Consider the following 20,869-nt stretch of genomic DNA (forward strand, 5'->3'; position numbering starts at 1 on the left):
AGTTTTCATGGGATGAGCTGCAGTGCAGCTAGAGTTAAATTTTTTACACTTAATGTAGATTTAAAGACAGGTCCTGGTGAAACAGAAGGTGAACAGATTTTGAAAACCTTAACTTAATATAAATTTGATTTGTGGGCCAGGGGAAGGTCGTCTCTCTCCATATTGCTCTCTCAGTAATGGATAGTGTGATTTTAATGTATCTAATGGTTGCCCAGCTCTAATTAGGACTCCCTTTACCGGAGGTTAATTAACTGATCTCCCACATACCCACATAAGCAAGATGACAAGTTTCCTTACAGTATTTATATTGTTACTCCATCTTGTGCTTTTACCACACAAGAACTCCTGCTTCTTGACTACACAGTGTAGACTCTATAGCATGGCAGGCTGCATCATGGGGTCCTTGGTGGAGAAAGAAGTATGGCGTAGGTGGGATACACTAGAGAGTTGCATTCTGTCATATCAGACCTTGTTTGCTTAGCAACTGACACAAATCACTGGCCAGTTCTTTGTTACCCCCCATTATTGGATTCCCTGTGGATGTGAGCAAATGCATTGCAATCCCCCACAAACAGCTTTTAGACATACAGATGGCTACAGACCATCACGTGCACACGTCTGATGGTTCACTGCTGTCAGATCAGTGGAATCCAAATAAAAGTGCATTTCTTTAATTTTTTCATCCTGAAGCTTTTCCTTGCTTTTTACTACTATTTATTACGACTACTAACATTTGTTCATTGGAGAGAAAAAAAAGACACAACTTTGAAATATCATAGGGCTGAAAAGCCCTAAATCCCCCCTCTCCCCACAAAACAATCAGTCCACCTCTGTGAGGCTCATGAGCAATACAAGACAGGAAAGCTGGAGGGGATTGTGCTGTCTAAATATGATTGATAACAAATCTTCAAAGGATGCTTCTCTGAATACTGTGTTCATACGGTGTTAAAGTGGCCCTGCTGAGCTTTGCTAGCATAGTGTGAGCAAATTCTTGTGCCTTGTCTCCTGAATAACCGCCGACAGCTGTGAAAATGAATTCATTAGTGTAGATCCACAAAATCCTGTATTATATCTGAGACTATATAGTTTCCATAAGTGACCCATGATCTCGGAAAGGAAAGGAAATCATCCGTGTGACATATCTTGAATTCAGACATATCAGCGTTCTGCAGTCTTCACAGATCAACGCCATGAGTGTGGCTTGCATGTAATGACCATAAGGGCCATCATTTTCTCTCTGAGAGGTGCGCTGGCATTGGTGGCCATGTGCACTAGACTTCAGCCATACATGTGCAGGCAGGGTGAAATAAAGTGAGAGCTCCATAGCTTGAAAGACAGAATTGACTAAACTGATAAAGCACAGGGAAGCTGTATGCTGTTACATTGTGCACTGCTTGTGGATTTCCCTCTTTTATATTTCACCTGCACTTCATACAGCACTCGGCGCTATAGAAAATACTTCTACACACAACAAACTATTATTGAACTTAGTTTTTTTGTTTGAATTTTAATAGATTGCAGTTTTCCACTTGCGTTGTCACTCTAATGTCCTTTCCTTCTCAGAGGCAATTTCAAATAGAGAAAAGTCCTTCGGTTTTATCCACTTAGCAAATGTAAATCCAGATCACGTGGTAGGCTTGTAGAACAGGTTTGAGCACTTAACATAAAGATATTCAAAGCACAGTGGTGAAACCATCTTGTCACAACTTGAAGTGTGCCTTGTAACTCTGATACTTTCTCGTATCATCGGGTGTGTTTAAGTAAGGTGGAATTTGTCTGAGCAGCATCTCTAGAAAGTTGCATCGCATATTACAGTCACGACATGGTACACACACACTGTTTGAGCAGAGCATGGTGGGGAAACTGGGTCAGCCTTTCTGTAGACTTCATGTATAGCTTCAGCGCACCCACCTACTTTTGAGCAGCACTTTGTAATGTTTGTGTGTGTGTTCGAGTGGAGCTTTAAAAGGTGAAGGGTCAACAGGTCCGTGGGAATGGGGAAGCAAATGAGCAATTACAGCTGTGCGTTACCTCATTAACTTGGCCCTCAACAAGCAAATCTTACAAGAAGAGAGGTTTGTCTGTCTGTCCCTTAAGCGGGCATCCAACTTTGTCCTCTTGTCATTTCCTCAGCGGGGTGACAGTGTCATGGTGGAGAGCCTGCAGAGTGGCTAGAGAGGGAGTTTGTGATGCAGCCTTGTTATGTAATGCTGGACTGTGGACAGCTGCAAGGCCGGCTCCAGCCTGGCTGCTGGGTGGAGGGAACTGACAACTAGCACAAGTAGAGAAGGAGCAAACAGTATTTTTTTATTTTTTTGCAAGAATCTAAGGGCAATGCTATTTAATCTGAACAGAATCTCCCAAGCATTTGCCATTTCTTTCATTTTTCCCTTTTCCCTCTCGGTTCTTTGCACTCTGCAGTTCTTAACCTTAGCAGCAGATGAAAGGTCAATGCTTTTATTTTCAGAGATCTGCAAGAAAAAAAAAAGAAAAAAAACCACAGTTCATGGATGGGTCAAAAGTAATCCAAAAAAAGTCATCATTAACAGTGATGTAACACTGGTACTGTCCATTGGGAATAAAGATCAATACAGATCACATGGTTCTCAGTCCGTCTTGCGTAAGGTCCTCCCTTCCATCCACCTCCACAATCTGCCTCCGTGAGTGGCAGGATATCAATTCACCGTCTCATTCATGACCTCATATAATAGATTTGAACCATACTGACCCAGTGTGACTCCTCATCAGCTCAAGAGCGTCCCGGGATGCTTAATAAGGGACCGACACGTATGATTGGCTTATAGAGGAGTCAATCCTGTCGGCTGAGAGCGAAAGCTTCTCTAAGCGGGTGAAGAAGTGAACATCCTAGAGGAGCAAATGTGAGGGTGATACTTTGATTTACAAGAGTTTTAAATGATGAATGATTCAAGTTTTGCTCTTGAAATTTTGCTAGTTCTATTTAGGTCAACTAAATCTGGTATCAGTAGTTTAAAGGAGAGTTTGTGAAACAGTGTTCCTGTTTCCTCAAGGACAGAAAATCCTCTGGGTTAAAATCAGGGGACTTCAGATGTAACTTTGGTACACTTGCATCTCCAAACCCGCCTCTGGTAAAGTGAAGCATTCTGCCACATACAAACGGGGCACAAAAAGTGTTGCCAGATAAGCGAAGGCACTGAAATGCTCCTTGCAATCTCAACGTCATCCTCCTCCACTCACGGACCATATAAATAGAAAAAGCAGTTCAGTACTGTGTTTGACCACCTCTGGCCCTGATAACAGCTGCCATGCACGCATCAGGCCTGTGACTCAACAGAGGACCTGTGGTGTCCCGCTGTTAGAGCTGACCATGCACACATCGGTGCCTTTGATGGGTGGATAGTCCTTTTTTAATGGTGCATTCAAGTTCATCCCACAGGGGTTAAGCATGATTGATATCGGGGATGGTCACCAGGTCATTAGTGTAATTTTATCTGAACGTTCCCAGGATCATTTCGGGATGATTCTTCCACTACGCCAGGGCACATTACCCTGTTCAAAATATCTATCTCCCCGGGGGGTTTATGGTGATGATAAATGGTGCAGCCTGTCATGATGTGAAGGTTCGCACTGGCATGAAGGCATTTAAACTACACATTTGATCACCATGCCACAAATGTGTATTGTGATGTTAACTGTCATGTATTTTTCTGTTAGTTTAAATTTTTCATAAAATTTTCAGTCGTTGCTTTACATGCAAAACACGTGTGGAAGCTGAGTTGCCGTTGCATCTACTCAAATACGGACCTATGAAAAATAGCAGAGGAGAGACCACTTCTTCTGCATGGCAAGTTGTTTGCCTATAAACCCTCCTCGATCAGCTCCCCAGTACCACCTTGGGTTTGCCTAGACCTCTCATAAACTGAATATTTGCAACCAAATGATGATGCTGTTTCCCCATTATCCCCCAAAGTGTTAAAACTCACTTGATGTGGGAATTATTTTGTCAGTAAGGAACATATTTGTCAATGATTTAATGATGTTTGCTTGGCAAGATCATATCCATCAGTTACAGCCTCTAAGTACTGTCCCATATATCGTGGCTCTGTATGCTCAAGACAGTTTTTGTTTTAAGGCTGCAACTAACGATTATTGATCATTTTCTCATTGATTTGTGGGCTCTATTAAACATGAAAAAAATGAAAAATACCTACCACAATATCCTGGAGCGCAGAGGGATACCATCATGTCTTGTTTTATCCGACAATCATATCGAACCTCGAAATATTCCATTTACTTTAATTTAAAACCAAGAAAAGCAGAAAAAAAAATTTTCCGTGAAAATTACTCATTTAACTAATTAACTAAAAAATAGTTGCCAGCTCTTTTTTTAGACCTTTATTATTTGGCCATCATTTACTAATTGGTACATTAATATAGTGCCAAGTCCATGTCTGTTTTTATCCTCAAACAACAAGAAATTCAGCATCAATAAACTGATTTAATATCAAAATGATTAGTATAATTATTAGTGAGTGCTGTGAAAAACAATGCACAACAGTAATTGATTTTTGAAAGACTAATTTTTTTCTTGTACATATGTTGGTTTTTCTATTTAACTACATTATTTCATTTTTCAGGAGGCCTCCTAATTCACAGTGTTTCTTTGTGGCATTTCCAAAGTGTACTTACTAACCTGTGTGACACCTAGATAGAAGCGTAGCCGTAGGGGATTTGTCAGACAGGAGCGCAGTGTCTTAAATTTCTGCCCCCTGATGGATCCCACTGTCAGGCTGCCTCTGCTCCTGACTATTGTTTCCCTAATGTGAGATTTGGCTGATCCCCCCCCGAGGACGGCGCCTCACTACAAGCCAGAACAAATAACACTGATTACATATAGTGGGATCATCTGAGATGATGATGATGATGATGATGATGAGAATTGGAATAAGAGCCTATCCACGCCTCACTGCTCTTATCGCAGGCTTTATGTAAAAATAAGAGCTCCCTCCAGAAAATTTAATTTAAAGTAATGGAATATGGGTAGAGATCCCCGAAGTTAGGGCACAATGAACGGCTCTTTTTAAGGATTTTAAAGAGCACAAGTAATTCCCATGTCTCCTGCAGCAGCACCCCATACGGAACGCTCGGATATTTTTGGAAAACAGAGATCTGCACTGCGTTGAAAAGGCAGCAGAAGATGTGAGGTGGTGATTACAGGCGTCTGGGGCTGCTGAATCATCGCTTGCTCTCTTGGCTGGTTCTCTCAAAGCAGCAATCTGCAAGATGCAAACATCTCAATAGGCCTCTTTTGTATTTGAATCCGCGGTTTTGCTTCGAACAGAACAACATCAACAGGTTTATAAAGGTCACTCACTCGCAGAGAAACGCTGAGCTCCAAGAGCCCCAAATGAATTCCTAGTTACAAGAGAGATTAACATCTCAATGGAGTGAATCTAAACAAAGACAGCTGTATTTATGTATGTTTTATGTTCTTACGCAGCTTTTTATTTTGTTGTTATTTGAAACTCTCTAGTCTCTCCACAATGTGTTATCACTTGAAGCTGCATGGAGTCATAGTTTGAGTGTTTGTTGGAGATATGGAGAATCCTTATCTGAGTCCTTATCTGAGGCTTGGTTTCAAACATTCTGCAACACTAGACTTGGAACAGATCCAGTCCCTTCCAGTCCCTACAATTTCAAAGCGCTAATGCTAATTAGCAAAGTCTATACTAAAGTAACTATTACAAGTCTGGCAAGGATCTGCTGTATTTGACTTTCCCTGGTGGCCATCTGCCTCCTGCTCCGTGGGGGTGAGCTTGTCCAAAGCTGCCTCCTAGTCCCTCATTCTCCTTTATTCCTTTAAAGGATAATGACTTGAGCTAGAACCTCAATTACAGCAAAGAGAGTTCTTTCAAACAAGAACAATTGATTTGATTGGACACCACAAGGGTGTGTTTGGGGTGACACCTTATCTTGATGATACTTGCGGGGATGTGCTCAGTAGTGATGACACCACAGGCGGGAGCAGGGCTCTGGTGTTTTACTGTGTGTGTGGTCCTCGTGACAGGGAAAAATCTTTGGTCAATACAGCCTTGGCAGGGCATGTTTTGATCAAGAGATGATGCCACGCAGTATTTAGAGTCTTGTAGAATGATATTTACTCTACCCGAAGAGCTATTGTCATTTCAAGGATATAAATAAGGATGAGTAATATTCAGATTTGTCAAGCTGGATGTTTCCCAGGTTCATCTCGGTGAAGGGAGAACAGGGGTCTGATGGATGAATAGGACAATATGTTTGTGAGGGCTGCTCCACCTGGTTTTGCTCTGACATGTTTTTTACTGCCTGTAGAACATACGGCACTTCCTCTCAATCACATTTTTTCTTCTTTACTAATGTGCAGTAAGACAGGAAAGGGATGTGACAGTACACTCAGAAGCTTACTGTGTGACTCAAGATGATGAAACTGTTTGCAATCATCAAACATATAATCCAGTTCACCAAAATAAAAATAAAAAAACTTGCATGTTCATTTTGTAACGTTGCCATTTGAAAGCAAATTGTACTGTGTGTAATAGCTCAATAAGACATTATGTAGCCTGGTGGAATTTGAATGACGCAAACTATATTCAGGGATCTTTATTTCTCGACTACCCCTCAAAATAGGAGAGTAGGATTAAATTAATTTGACACGACGTCTCACTTTGAAGTGTAGCTCATTATCCGAAACATCCAAAAGATTTCACAAATCTCGGTTAGTAATACACCCAGCTGAAGTTCCATCAATCCATCTAATAGAGTGACTTGAATCCTAGGAGAACATGAAGTGCCTGGAAACTGTACCTGAGTCATTAAATCAGCTGCATGAGCAACTGTAGTGGGAGCGTTTCTGTAAAAAACAAATTCAAGGTGGTGGCGTTGGTTCACTGAACATCTGATGTGGAGTGCACATTTAAACACAGGATCAGGATCCTTACAATTGAACACGCTCAGGTGGATGGATGGATGGATGGATGGATGATTTTTTTCTGTACATGAGAGATATCAAAATATGTAAAGACAAAATTACATATCAACTTAAAATTCCAGCACTAACAATAATAAAAATGTAAAAATAAAAACATTGCTTCCAATCAATTCACTTATGAATCTACTATCTCTGTATTTCTTCATCAGCAGGGTATTAAACATAGGAATCTAATGAAATGTAACTGAAATAAACATTCAAAAGCCAAGTAAAATGCGAACCAGCTAACTGCTATGATATTAACCAAGTAAATAACAGGATTTAAAAGTCCATTCTTTATCTCACATTGGTTCTGTTTGTGGTTTTATAGGGAAAGGGCTTCGCAGACCAGAAGGGTGGGGTTATATAACTTCCTGGGTGTGAGGTGATTTCAGGTCAGGCAGGAAAGTAAAAACCACATACAGTTGGTCCCAGTGGAACAGGAGACGTTTGGTACATTAATATTAAATGAATTGATAAATGCACGCGTGCAGAATCTGTAAACATCAGACCAACTAAATATCATTGTCAGCAAACATTACATTTTGGACTCGTATACAATCATATTAGTCAATCGATCGTCTTGTACAGAAATAATGGAAATAATGGAAAACGCCCATCATAAGAAAGCAGGTGAGTTGCTCAAAAGGATAGGCTCCCCACTTCCTGTTTTGCCTTCGTGTCATTTTCCCCTGGATCACCTCTCAACTTGAGGATATCCGAACAGGCCATCTAGCGACTTTGGCGTGACCACCATCGTATTTTCCACTAGGCTGCAATTGTTTCCGTGGATCCTATAAGGCGGGAACAATGTCATCATCTGAGGCTATTCAGCAGAGTCAGGATTGATTTTGTGCTGCTCCCACTCTCCCTCTCTCTCTGTGATGATGTGTAGCGCTCGTGCCTCGAGTTTTCGTATCCTGTCATATCACAGATGTGAAGTGTGAATCCGAAGGTTTTCCCCAAGTAATCCCACTGATGAGAGGTAAACATAGAAAATGGAGCTCGCTCTGTTTCTTCAAGCTTCTTTCATAGTGCAGCTGAATTAAAAAGAGCAGAAAAGGATGGGAAAAGCTAAGCCCGGCTCCAAGTCCTCAACGGCCTCGCTTTATTTCCTCAGACAGTCAATCTGTGAGGTTTGGCCTGCCGGAGGGAGCGCACTGTCTTCACGTCCGCACCATTTCATTCTTCTGTTCCCCCTCCCGCTGCCCAAGGTGGTCTGGTGGAGATATCTCTGTGTCTTAGATTAGAACAGGGAGAGAACGATTAGTGTAGGGAACAGTGTGATGGATGAATCGGGATGTGTGTGCGTGTGCATCTTTTTTTATGCATGTGTGTGAGGTCATTTTCAGTCGCAGGCACCCTGGTGTAGAAAGTGACAGTAGTGAATGTTAATGGTGAGTTTAGCAGCCTCCTTGCAACAAGCTTTTCTCACCGAAACGGAGGGAAGCTGAACGTGACAGAAGACCAAACTCGTGACAACTGCACCTTGAGAAAATACAATAAGATGAATGAAAACTAATAATGGAAGACATGGCGAGATAAGGCATAAGAGAATTACAGGAGGAAGGAAGCGATGCAACTTGTGACCATCTGACCTTGTGAGTGGATTTGCATGAAGGCATGTCCGAGCTGGCAAGATGTTGGGACATCATAGATATTATTAGGTGTCAGTACACTGTATTTATGTATGTGTGTGTGTACATATAGACCGAGAGCAGTCACATACTTTCAGGTTTTCTTATGCATTCTACTTTATTACATTACTTCTCCCTTGCCGGTGTGGATGCCAGTGTTATTCCAGGGCTCTGTGTCTGCTCCACTTTGCTATGTTTGCTTTCATTTCTTTTGATTGCATTCTTCTTTGGTTCTGTGTAACGTCGCACCATGTCAAGATCCAGTCCGCCACAGACCTCAGCTTATTTATAGATTTTATAATCGCGGGCTCGATCTTGTATTCACCCATTCTGAATGCTTTTTTTGAGAGCTACGAAGCAGAGCAGCCTGCTGTATTCTCAAGTTGCTGTTGACAGACATTGTGAAGAGATTATCTTTATGATCAAGTTCCAGCTTTCAATCACATTAGAAGCAGGGCTGGGTGTCAAACCTCAATATATATATATTTTTTTATCTGTAGCAGAGCAGGCCTATCAAAAACAGTCAAACGTTTGAAGCAGGCATTGAATATCCGGTCGGATCTGTTGTCTTGTTTTCTCACGATTTGATCACACAGTTTCAAATTGAAATAAAAACTTTCCGACTAGATTTTATTCATTGTTCTGGTTTTGAAATTCAGATATCTTATTGGCAGTTAAATCTAAACATTTAAAAAAAAAAAAAAAAAAAAAAAAAAAGAATAAGCTAACTATAACTGCTTTGCCTCATGAGAACTATTGTCAATGTGGCTGTAGCAAGTTAGCTGGCCTCAAGGCAGTGCTGGGCTGATCTCCAGCCTCACAGAGCCACGAGTCTTGTTTGATTGTGAAACTCAATGCAGAGCAAAAACCTGATGCAAAAAGCGCATGATGCATCATGTAAAAGTCAGACTGAAAAAACTTACTGCTGCTAAAATGTGATCATGTGATCGGGTTCCTTTCTACCAAATGTGCAACCGTAGCACTAAGGTAGTTACAGTTAACCCTGTTGGTGTTCAATTATATATTCTAGTCTTTGGACTTCATGGTGACTTGTTATCTTTTTGCCACTATGGTTGATATTAGCCAGCGGTATGCAGACATTTTTCGCCTGGCACAGATGGCACAAGATGAGGAAATTGTGGACTTTAAGCGCGTGAGCTGAGTATGTGTGTGTGATTGGAAGGGGATGTGACGTACTTTTTTGGCATTTTTGTTGTTCAAAATCAACTTCTCCATGTACTCAGAATAGTAAAATAAGTTTAGGTAAGTTAGGTGTTTCCATTCATGCAATTGATGTTGATGACAGCCATTAGTTTCAGTTTGTGCTTATACAGAATAAAATATAACTGGAAAATGCTGACTCCTGTTTTTGTCAAAGTGTGGTTTTCAGTTTGGTGTTTTTTTTTTTCTCTCTGAGTTTTTGTAATTTACCGGTAGTTGTCATGTGACTTTATTGATGAGCCATTCTTAAACTGCAACACCTACACAACCTGAACGTGAGATGGAACAAAATGTCAAATCTCTCCCATTAGTCTTTCCTCTTCTATAGGAGACATTGTTTTCAATTGTAATCTCAGAAGTAGTAGTAGATCTCAGAAGTAACTCTTCATCCTAAATATTGCACAGATGTTTCTGAGGCCATTTGCCAGTGGCTTGTTTTAAAGATGTTGAACTGGCTGTTTGTTGTGGCCCAGTGTCCTCATTCATGCCCCAGGGTGTCTTTCTACAGGTTACAGTGCAAGCAGGGGCATGTCACTCAAACATTCCACTGATGCTCCAAACAAACACACACACACACACACACACACACACACACACAGACAGACACACACACACTCCCCCTCTAAGCTGGAAACACACTTTTTGAGGATGGAACTGTCGATAATGTATTCTGTTTAAGCTGCAGAGACACAAATTGAAGCTGCATGGGAAATTCCAGTACTGTGTGTTCATCTGTTTTGCATGTTGCAATACATTTCAGTATGTGAGTTACTGACAGAGAAAGGCTTCACTCAGCTTTGAGAATATATAAGATATGAGTTTGGGGATTGGAGGAATTGGCGCAGGGGTCTCATGCGATCCCAGCCCTCTATCTGCTCTGGGCCTCCGGCCCGCCAGACCTCAGCTGGTGAATGTACTGTGTATCAGTTTGTATATTTATGTTTTTTCTGCAAGTATACAGTTTGTATGTGAAGGGGGAGCAGGCTGGGCTTTGCTGTGACTTTGAAATGAGGGATTTTATGTGTCGTCTTTGCTGTGCATGCGTAGGGGTCTTGAGAGAGATAGATCCGGACTTTACACTGTGGAATGTGATACTGTGCTGTCAGCTCTCCCCCGGAGCTAGGAAAATAAGAGGGGGAGAAAGTGAGAGGCCATGATGACAGAGAGAGAGTTCATTGATGTTGGTTTTCGAGATATGAAAGAAATATATTTAAAAGAAGGTTCAAATTCACATTTTAGATCCATTCCAAGTTTGAAAATACCCAGGGTCTGTCTTCCTTACCTTTTTAAGAGGATCGTGAAAAGACATTCATGTATCCATTTAGCTAAACAGAAAATATGTTAATAAAAAAACCAAGATTTAAATCCAAATACAAATGTTGCCCTCCATGCCTCTGCATCTGAATTTGATGATATAAAATCAGATATTTCAAAGTCTGGGTACATGTCACGGCAAATAACTGAAATGTTTTTTTTTGCAGCAAGGTACTGCAGTCAACATAAAAAAAACAAAAAAAACAAAACCTTTTGGACAACCTGCCAGTGCTACTGCAATCATATCATCTTTGTATAAATGCAGCCCGGCGTGACAGTTGAGGCTGGCTAAATGCTGAACTAAAGCGAATATTATTTCCACCACCTTGTGTTTGTTTCTGCTTGTGCAGCTGCTGCGGCTCCAGCTGAGTCTCTCAGCGAGGAGCAAACGCCTTTTTTCGCTCACAGCGAGAGGAAGAGTCAGCCGGAAGAGGGTCAATAAAAGTCACAGAGCAGTGACAAAGCACCTGGTAAAAAAAAAAAAACTACATCATTTCAGAACTGTAGAATAAAAACATGAGTTTTCCATATTTCCATATTTTAGCCCTCACCAGACTTTACTGCTAACCATATTTGATAGCACAGTGTAAGATGGATGTGCTACCTTCCAGAGAGCCAGGGAATATGCTGACTCAATGTTTTTGTCAAGTATGGTTGTCATTCTGAGCTAATAGAGCAGTGAGCAGGGACTGTTTGAAAACTGTCCGTTGAAGGACACTCTGACCTCTGACATTCCTGGAAAAAAAATCATTCATGAGCTATGTTGTGTGAAAATCACCCCAAGAACATGAACAATAAACAAATGGATGTTGTGAATAAGACAAAGAGGATTTTGTTAGTCCTAACAAAAAAATGTGGCTGTTTTTGTTTCAAACTTTGAAGCGTTGATGTAGGATTTGTGCCTCAGGTTCTTGAATGAATATCATCTGCAACTAATAATGTAACTGAATGAATTTGAATCATACAATCTGTAGTTGGTGGCCAAAAGAAATCATGCTAAAATAGTATGGCCCTTTAATAAATTCCTAGTGCCAAGACGTCCTTTCTATTTAGGCACCTTATTAATGCCATTGTATAATGTCAGATTCCAATTAGCCTGAACACAGCAGGTCAGTCTGAGTAAGTGGGTACAAATTCTCAGCACAGGGTGACCCAGTTGTCAACAGCCTTTACAAGGTGTGTGTGAGGAGCACTCGTTGTCATGAGCCATTTTTTTTTTTTTTTTTTAGATGGAAGCAAAGGTGTAGAGGAGGAAAGAGACTTTTCACTGTTCTGTATCTGGAATCCAATTTTATTTGTGTGTGTGTGCGTGTGCATGGCGGTCTTGGAGGAGTAGATGTATGCACATGAGTACTAGTAAATTCTGCATGATTGTATGATTGTGTTAAAAGGTCAGACACTCATGCAACAGGGAAGTCGGTTTGGTAATCAGGGAGAATTAAGGTCAGTGTGTGTGTGTGTGTGTGTGTGTGTGTGTGTGTAGTTCTGATTGTCAGTGGGCTGGTGGGTGCTGAGAGGTGTGGGTGGCACACAGCATGGGCCAAAAATAAACATAAGAATCTCAGTTAAACTCATTCAGTGCTCGTAACAGAGATCCTGACGGTGGATGCAACTGTTCTTAAAGCGTCGCATCTGAAACATTTATAACTGTTAACGTTGGATAGTGTTGAAGTGTTACACCAAAAAAACTGAAATGACAGTAATCAAGTTTGTTTATGGATATGCTTCATGAATTTGCTTGATTTGCCTTTGAAAGATTGAAATGTTGCCAGATCTTTTAAAAGTAGAAGATAGTTTTGAGTGGATTGGTTTTTCACTGGATTTAATGTTCCCTTGTTCGGAAGATTAAGCCTGTTAAAAAAACTTTAAAGTGTTTTTTCAAAGAACCAAGGTGAAAAAGAGAAATTCAGTAGGAAAGGTGTCTTTAAAGGAATAGTTATATAAAATTTTTGGAAACACTCTTATTTTTCTTTCTTGCTGCAAGTTAGGCTACATGACAAGATTTGACACCACTCATGTCTGTGTGCTAAATATGAAGCTACGGCCAGCAGCCAGTTAGCTTAGCTTGGCACAAAAACTCGAAACACTAAGAAACAGCTAGCCTGGTTGTGTCCAAAGCTAACACTTAGTTTTGGGGTTTTTTTCAGATTAAATAAACAGTAATGTGTTGATTAATGAGCTTTAGAGGTGCTGTCTCTGTTTCCAGTCTTTGTGCCGAATTAAGCTAACTTGCTGCTGGTGGTGGTAGCTTCATGTTTAGCATACAGACACGAGAGCGGTACCGATCGGCTTATCCAACTCTTGACGAGGTGTATTTCCAAAAATGTTAAACTAAATTAAAAAGACCAGTACAAAAAAACAGTCTACATATTTCAGGGATGTCTGCCAGTTAGTATTAAATGCATTAAATAAACACTGACTTTAAAATAAAAATCTTAAAATCTGATTGGCCCATGTCCATGAAAAGTTGTGCACTGGTCAAGTGACTTGTTGATTGTTTAGACCCCATGGGGAGTGAAGGGTGAAAGCCTTGACATACTTCTTACTACATAATGCTTCTTTGGCCTGGCCTGGATGTTAAATGCCCCATGCTGGACCAGCAGTGAGGGAATAACATCCAGATCAATGTCCTCGACTGCTCTGTTGATTGCTGCTCACCAATAAGAAAGATAATCAAAGGGAGTAGGAGGAGAGAGTCAGTCAGACAGCTGATTGGAAGTAGGAAAAGGCAGAGGGATGGATATGGAAAAATAGAGGAACTGAGAGGGCACTGTCTCTTCCACAGCTATAGGCCATTAGCACCTACAGTTGGCAGTAATCCTGAACCGTCTCCTCCCAACAGCCCAGTCACGAAGCAGAAGAACTGAGGCACAGATGAAGGCGAGGAAGTGAAGACGCCATACATTTTGCGTGCGCATGCTCCAGTGAAGCCACGAGGGTGCTTCTCTTCTCCTCCTGTCTTCCTGTCCTCATTTAACCTGAATAGAGTGAATACAGTTAAGGCCTCATCTCTCCATCCATCACAGGTTTGAAATGGCAAAAGCAGCCTTTTCACGACTGAAAAGAATTAGCAGTTGAGTGAGGAATGGGCAGATCCACAAATTATGTGCGCTTCTTGGCAGTTGTAATGTGCCATCTTGAAATGAAGCGTAAAAGCTGGTTTGTCAGACAAAACAAAACTGTGTAAGTGTGTGTCCATCAGAGAGAGAGCCTCAGTCACAGGGACTGTTTTTGTACCACACTTTTATGTGTATGCTTGTGTGTTCATAGTATGCTCAATTTAATGCATAAATTCAGATTTACAGTACATTTATTTTTTTTTTTTTTCTGAAAGAGATGACCCATAGTTGTGTATTTTATTTTAGTGACACCCAGTGCAACACATTAGTAATACAATGGATTTAGTCATATGAATCTGTGTTGAGCCTGTGTATATTCTCATTTGTCCAGGTCATAGTATCCTAAAGGAGTTTTTTTAAATCGAAAACAACTGGACTAGGTTATTTGTCTGGGAAGACGTTTCACCTCTCATCCAAGAGGCTTCATCAGTTCGTGTACGCATCTGACCAGGCTAGGACTAGTCCTGACCAGTCCTAGCCTGGTCAGATGTGTACTGAGACGTGAAACGTCTTCCCAGACAAATAACCTAGTCCAGTTGTTTTCGATTTAAAAAAAACTCCTTTAGGATGAATCTGTGTTGGGTTTAGAGCTGATTTTATGATTATTTTCATTATCAGTTAACCCGTCTGTTATCATCAGAAGTTCAAGTGTAACTGCTTGTTTTGTCCACCAACTGTCAAAGACCCAAACATGTTTAATTTACTGCAGGAAATCTTCATGTTTGAGAAACTATAATCAGACAATATTTTATTGCTTTACATTATTGCTTGAAAAATGACTTAAAATTATTCATTAATTATTGACTAAATATGTGAGGAGTCATTTCAGCTCTATTCGAATTTGAATTAGGAAACCAAAAAAAACCAAAAAAAACGGATATATGACATTGAATCTGCTGTGCAATAGTAGTTTCTTTTCCTTTTCTTTTTTGCATTTCTTAGTTTCTTAAGTGATGGACTCATTGATGAAAAAACAGGGTAGCGATTAACTGTCTGCTTGTCCTTTTTAGGAATTCTATTTCTGTGCCAAATCTCACTTCTCTTTTTTTTTCCCCTCATTTGATTTTCAGTTTTATTCAAGTCACACATTTCGACCTCATTGTTTACCCAACATGAAGAGTGAATGTCCACAAGCAATTAGAAGCCAAATCAGCAGAAGTCCCCTTCTGTCATTGGCCACTATAAACATGCATAACTGCTAAAGTAAGTGTTTTGTCCTCATGATAGGGGTTGTTATATTATAATCTTATTGTGCAGTTTACTGCAAACAGAAGGCGCAGCAGATTAAGAATGTAAATGTGCAATGCCACTTGTTCCCCATATGACAGTAAAGCTTTGAATCTAGAGTGACTCATTGAGGACATTAAAGGCAGGGAACTGGACAGAGGAAGCAAAGTAGGCCATGACTGTCTACTGGAGGCAAAGAGAGCACCCTCATCCCTCTAAATCAGCCTTTTTCTACGAATTCATCGCTGAAAGAAAAGATGCTCCACTTCATGTTTATCTGATAACGTTTGTTTATTCAGCTCTAGAGTGTGTGAACCTGCAGACGAGAGAGAGAAAAAAAAAAAAATCTGAATTGTTATCAACTGAAGTTCAGATTCTGAGAACAATAAGAAGTATTCCAGGAAACTGCCAAATCTACTAAATGAGAAAAACAGAGAAGACACATCTAATGCATGTCAGTCACCCCCGTCACCTCGGGTAATCAGTATTCACACTGTTTTCACAGACACCCCATCCTGAGACTAATAAAACTCCCTCAGGCCGTGCGCATGTGTGTGTGTGTTAGAGTGTGAGAAACAGGTGCGCATTTCCCCATTTGCCTGTCTTTGTTTACATTGCTTGCGGGTGTGGGGAGGGTATTTTGTGTGTATGTGTGTGTGTGTGTGTTATTGTTTATATTGTAGAAGAAGCATTCATGGTGCTGGAGACAATGCCAGCCTCTGTGGTGCAGCCTCAGCCTCTCTCCTACCTGCCACTTACACACTACACTGGACTCCAGAGACCCATAGACCCATAATGTGGGCATGCGTGTGTGTGCCTGTGTGTGCACTTGCGTGCGCTGCTTCATGGAGCCGCCTGCTATCACAGACAGAGCGGATGGAAGGGAGGAGAACAGTGGAGATGAAGGGATGAGAAAGGGAGGTCTGGCTATAGATGCAGGGAAAGCAAGGAAGGGGTGGGGATGCAGGTAATGGTGGAGATAGAGAGGCAAAGAGATAGTGATAGCTGACATTTTGCCTGGAGAGGTCAAGGTGAAAGCTGGAGGGAGTGAGAGGTGTTTACAAGGCAGAGAGAGCTATACATTTGGATGGTGAAGGAAGATATATGGGAAGGAGGAGGAGCAGAACATCGGGGTGGAGTAGGAGGGTTGACGTGATGGTCAGCTAAATCTTGAGGCTGGCCAGGCGCCATTAGATGAGCCGATAACTGCGCAGCAATCCGATTAGAGGCTAGTTTATCAAACAGTGATGCTTGGAGCACTGGAGTGGAACACAGGTGAAGGCCAAACCTGCACATCCCAGGACGATGTCAGACTACAAGCACAAGCGTACATTCAGCCACACGCACACACGCACACACGCGAGCGCACTGTTGGCTAATATTGTTAAATGCTTTCCTGTCTGCGCAGGAGTTTGTCCTTGTAAGAGCATGTGCTACTCCTCCCTCTCCTCCTGCTCCCGCCCCTCCATCCCATATCCCCACTCGCCGCCAGACAAGGGAGAGATAGAGGAAGGGAGAGGAAGGAGGATCACATTTCCCAGAGTCAACGCTGCATAGGTGATATAGGAACCTGGCAGGCAGCTATCAATCATAAGCATCTTGCCAAGCACCTCCACAATCTGCACCCCTACTTCAAGTATTGATTTCAGACTGACAGGAGTTGTGATCGCCAGCGGAGATGTAGTAGTGTGTGTGCCTGCCCTGCCTTGTGTTATACCTCTGTATGTTATGTCTGTCATGTATGTAGGGCCATTAGCATGCTTGTGGTATCAGGTCAATTGCTACATCCCTTATTGATGGAGCTCTTGACTGGAAATAAATTTAAATATAGGTCTGCACTGTGGAAATGTTATTGACTTGAGCTCAGGCTGTAAAGCAAAGTATATACCTGCAGCCTCTGCAAAGTGGAGGGGCCATGCACGCCTTCAGGGCCCCAGCTATCAGCAAGGTCCACAGCCCCTCTATGAGTTATATTAAAATTAAGTATTGTACACTTTATAATATTTAATTGAATTTAAGGAGAAAATGTGTGAAATATATTTATGTTTATTTTAAAATCTTTGTTGCGCACCTACGCTTTAGTGTATTTCAGTCCACTTGACACACCAAGCAGCAAATTTATAATGCACTGCTACAGATACCAGTGCAGAGACAACCACGGTGAAAAGAAAATGCTAGAGAGGTGCCCAGAAATGACACGAGAAAACAAGAAACAGTGGGATTTATTGCCAAACTTCCTAAATTAACATCAGTGTGTAGAATGGCGAGTCCTGTCAGCTGTGAAAATTGCCGTCCGTCACAGATAGCAGGTGACTATCAGCTGAATGGCCCACTGACGGATGAGCATAGCATCATTGTAGATCGGTATGTCAGTGCAGCATAGTGTTTTTATTGTGATCTGGATGCCTCCAAACAATTTCAGTTGCGTTTTTTGAGCTCATGTGAGAGAAAAGTGGATACTCACCATCTGCTGCACATGGCTTTCCATTCACCGTTCGTTAAGACCTGCTCCCCTTTGCCAACCTGTTTACAGTAATAACAGTGGCAGATTCACCACAAAATTCTTAGTAATTTTTGAAAGCAATGATTTCAGATGGTGGTAGACAAAAACCAGCGTCTCATTATTTTTGCCAGTAACTCTTTAGCAGCTGAAATGTTGGTGTTGGTGGCAGATTTTAATAGCTTGTTAGTTAAGCTAATGCTAGCTCTGTGTGTTTGTTAGCTGCTTCTGTCTGGCTTTTTAATGTTTCCTACTGACTTGTCTTAAAATGAGAATCTTCTAAAATGGGGTCTTTACACTGCAGTGATGTGAAAGCAGGTGGACATACTGTATTGTGCATGTGCAAGTCTGAATGACAACCCACAGGTAAAATTCTAAAACTATTCCGGTCATAGCCTTGCTCCCTGCTCTCTGACTGCAGCGCTGCTTGCATATCAATGAGAAATGTCTCTCCTGAATTTCTTCACGTTTGCAAGATGTTTGATGGAGGAGGCACATAATTTCATGCCTCTAGTCAAACATCCACTGTGTGTCAGTGTTCTCATCAATCCCCCCACCCCCACCCCCCTACAAAATCTGATTTATCCCTCGAAGGGAGACTGGCATCACCACCTGACTGGTTCACCCAGTGATTTTCCACTTTAGTCATCCATCAAAATTCATTCTGCTGTTGATTGAAGTTCATCTGCTTTAAGCAGGCTGCAGTGTGTGCTATTGTATCGTCAGTCATGTCTGTGGATGAAAAATTAACCCATAAGCCTCAGCCAGTCACATGTGTGGAACTACTCCTACATGCTCTTTATGACAGAGAGCAGGTCTTCAAATTAAAAAATAGCTATCCATGACTCCTAAATTGGAACTTTTCTAATCAGCCGGATGGGTGGCACCAGGTTTAAAAATGAGCAATCAAAACAACGATGATACTGGAATCTTTATTCAAGCTCCTTTGTTTTCAGTTCAGGCATATTTTTGTCTGTTTATTTGTGTAGTTACAGCATCACACCTTTGTGTCTGGTTTGAGAGCATGACAGAAAGTGAAAGAGGATGTGCAGCTGGAAGTTGTTTTTTCTCTTCAGTGTGAAAAAGCAGAAGCTGAGAGCTGAACAATCAGCCGGAAAAAGTGGTGAGTCGGCCGTATTTGTGTGCACATGTTTGTCTGAGAGAGAGACAGAGGGAGGGAGACATCTGTGAGATGATAAGGTTTTCTCCGTGCATCTGCAAGTGTACCTGGGTGTTGAAAGGACAAACGGTGACCCAAAGCCGAGGAAGATGCAAAACGCGCCTGCTCTGAGGCTGGTGGGTGGTCGATGTCTTTTTGACCAACTGACGTGATATTGTGCAGGCTTTGGTCAATATTTATACTTGGCATGCTTGCAACATGCTGACTCAGCACTCAGAGAGAGCGAGATAGAGAAACAAAGACAGAGTCTGTAAGTGCACTAATGGCAGCTCACTGATTTAATATGATGTGATAGAAATGTATGTGTGCAAACAGAAATGAATCCTGACAGACTGACAAGAACATCAAGCGAGTGAGGGGAAAAAAAGCGTGATCTTACTTTTTTTTATTATTATTCAAATGTTTGTGCTTTTTGTACCTCTGCTTCCAAACAGAGCTCCCTCTATGCCCCCTTTGCACTTTCATTATCTGCCCTTTCACACTGTCTGAATTATCCACTGTGCTAGAAAACACCCACAGCTTCACCTACCTTCTCTCACCCTCCCCATCAACCTGTGTATTGATTCCTCTCTGCATTTTCACACTGTTTGGGCAGAGTTAAAGCAGAATGACTCATTTCGCCGTGTCCATTGTTTTCCTCATGCACCGGCGGCACACACTGAGATTGGTGTCCTTCAGACCACCTCTGCACAGCTGAGGAACTGGATGTGCTAGATTCAGAGAGTGGTGCCGGGGACGTTATAAGGGAGGAGAAAATACACTTAAAATCTCCTGAATAAAATAGGCCTTATCGCCAAAGATGGCGTTTATATGTCATGCCCCTCCCCCGAAACAGCCAACCGTCTGCTTTGTAACAGTGGATATCAAGCCATTCATGTTGTTGCATTGGTGAAAGCGCAAAGGAAGTTGTTGTCATGAAACCTTGCGCATTTTTAGTAGAAGTATAAAATCAGTGGAAAAAACTGAATTTAACCTTATTTTGGTGCAAAGTCATAAATCTCTTAAGTGGTTTTACCACATTTGACTGGTGACAGTCTTTTGCTGTGTTCTTCCATATTTACACTTGCTATTTTGAGTGCATTAGTTCATTCACTTTGACAAGTACGGCAACATGCAGTGCACTGTAAGGACACGGATGGTGTGGACATTTCTCATCCTCAATGGTCACCATCTTGGCTGTGTAGTGGAAGGGGAGGGACCACCAACGTATTTTCAAACTTGTGAAAACAGCGCCCGAGGAAGGAGGACATGTCATCATTGGCGTGGGTGATGGTGTAATTTCCATGCTGCGTGACACAGGAAAGTAAAATGTTCAATTTAAGCCGAGTGAGCAAAGCAGCCGGCAGGCGGGCGACAAACGCGGTCATGTGTTGTGACCCTCATTTCTGGTAAGCGCAAAACGGCAGTGCCTGATTTGGGATGACACTAACTTGTTGAAATTCACGCACTACACCAGTAGGTATAGTGTGCACACAGTGTGCTATATGTGAGTGTGCTGACTGAAGTATCTGATTTGAGACACAGCAGTAGTGTCCTGGTGACCATTTGAAAGGGAAGTTATGACTCTCTCCCTATTCATTTAGATAGGGGCCTGGTCTTGTTAGCCTGAAGCTAAAAGTCAAGGTGGCTACTGAACGACTTGTCTATAATGACTTTGGCAGTTTTCGGCTCTCTTCCCCACTATCA

The 20,869-nt window shown here is 41.7% G+C and overlaps 1 protein-coding gene across 1 annotated transcript in view; it reads left to right on the plus strand.

The window, feature by feature from the left end:
- Positions 1-20,869, plus strand: part of plcl5 (phospholipase C like 5) — a 67,993-nt gene that overhangs the window by 1,612 nt on the left and 45,512 nt on the right. The window lies entirely within an intron of this gene.

This window comes from Seriola aureovittata, chromosome 17 (genome assembly GCF_021018895.1).
Source record: "Seriola aureovittata isolate HTS-2021-v1 ecotype China chromosome 17, ASM2101889v1, whole genome shotgun sequence".
NCBI classification, from domain to species: Eukaryota; Metazoa; Chordata; class Actinopteri; order Carangiformes; family Carangidae; genus Seriola; species Seriola aureovittata.